Consider the following 1,920-nt stretch of genomic DNA (forward strand, 5'->3'; position numbering starts at 1 on the left):
ACTCACTTTGTAGACCAGGCTGGCCTCGAACTCAGAAATCCGCCTGCCTCTGCCTCCCGAGTGCTGGGATTAAAGGCGTGCGCCACCACGCCCGGCTGTAAATGTCTTTTATATTTTGTCACATACCTGTGATTTTACAGTTCATTCTGTTATTGAAACTCAGGTTTCCCTCTGTAGTAATTTCTCTTCAATCTGAATAATGTTTTATATACATACATACATACATACACATATATTGCTATAAAGATGAAACTATCATTTGAAGGAAAGTATGTAGAAGTAGAGTAAAATAAACCATTTAACCATTAAGTAAAATATACCATTTCTACATAGATAGGTATTGTATGTTTTCTATCACATGTGGAATCTTGAAAAAGAAAATATGAAAATAAAGTGTTGCTATTGAAGGACAGGGACGTGAAAGTGGGGTTGAGAGAAGAGAGTAACAGAGAGATGAAAATGATCAAAGTCCAGTTTATCAGTGCATGGAAGTGTCATAAGGAAATGTCTCATGTTTTACAATCAATATACACTAAAGGGTTGAATAGAATTCCATTTTATGTATATCCCCCCTTTTCTTTATCCATTTGCCCATTGATGGATATGTGGAATTGCTTCTATCCCCCAACCCTCTCTCTAATTCCCTGATTTCCTTTGATCAAAAGTTCTTTCAGACAATTCCAGGTCAGCATAGCCAATCAGAGGATAGAATCATCTGACTCACTTATCCTGCATATGTTTTAAACTGGCCATCAAACCTGCCTGTGACTTTGCCAGCCTCAGTCACGTTCATCTGAATGGAGTTGAGGTCCTGGCACCAATGATATGTTTGCTTGCAGAACATTTTGTAGAAGCCATACCTGTTCCCTCCAGGTTTCATCCCAGCACAGAAAGACTTAAATCTCTTGAATATTGTGAATAGTGCTGCCATAAGCATTAAAGCGCGCAAGTCTTCTTGAGATTTTTATTTCTCTTTATTTGGATGTTGTGGTAGTTTGAATAGGTTAGGCCTAGGGAGTGACACTATTAGGAGGTGTAACCTTGTTGGAGTAGATATGGCCTTCTTGGGGTGTGTCATAATGGGGGTGGACTTTGAGACCCTCCTTCTAGTTGCCTGGAAACAGTTTTCTCCTGGCTTCCTTTGGATGAAGATGTAGAACTCTCAGGTTCTCCTGCACCATGCCTGCTTGGACACTGCTGTGTTTCCTGCCATGATGATAATGGACTGAATTCTGAAACTGTAAGCCAGCCCCAATTAAATGTCGTCTTTTATCAGAGTTGCCTTGGTCATGGTGTCTCTTCACAGTAATGGAAACCCTAAGACAGATATATACTCAAAAATGAAATTGCTGAATCATATGACTTTTAGCATTTTGACTGGCCACTAAATTGTTTTCCATAGCAATTGAACCATTTTAACAGTAGTACATTTTTACAATAGAACATAAAGATTTACATTTTTTTTGCCTTTTAGAAATGTTTTATTAGTATATATTCATTATACAAAATGATGAAATTCATGATATTTTGGTCAAATATATCATGTACTTTGATTATATTCACTTCTGTATCTTTCTCTTTCCCATCCCCCATGGTCTTGTTTCATTCACAAATAGCCCCCTTTCTGTTTTCAGTGTTACATAATGTGTGTGTATATATGAGTGTGCGTGTGTGTGCACATGTGTGTTTGAGTGTTTCTGTATATGTGCATGTATGTATATAATTCCTAAGGCTCTATATATGACAGAAAACATGATATTTGTCTTTCTGGGTATGACATATTTTGCTTAATATGATGATCTCTATGTCTACCAATTTTTCTGCAAACACTATCTTTTTTTTAATTTTTAATATTTTTATTACATATTTTCCTCAATTACATTTCCAATGCTATCCCAAAAGTCCCCCATAGCGCCCCCC

Source organism: Mus caroli (genome assembly GCF_900094665.2).
Source record: "Mus caroli chromosome 2 unlocalized genomic scaffold, CAROLI_EIJ_v1.1 2_unlocalized, whole genome shotgun sequence".
NCBI lineage: Eukaryota > Metazoa > Chordata > Mammalia > Rodentia > Muridae > Mus > Mus caroli.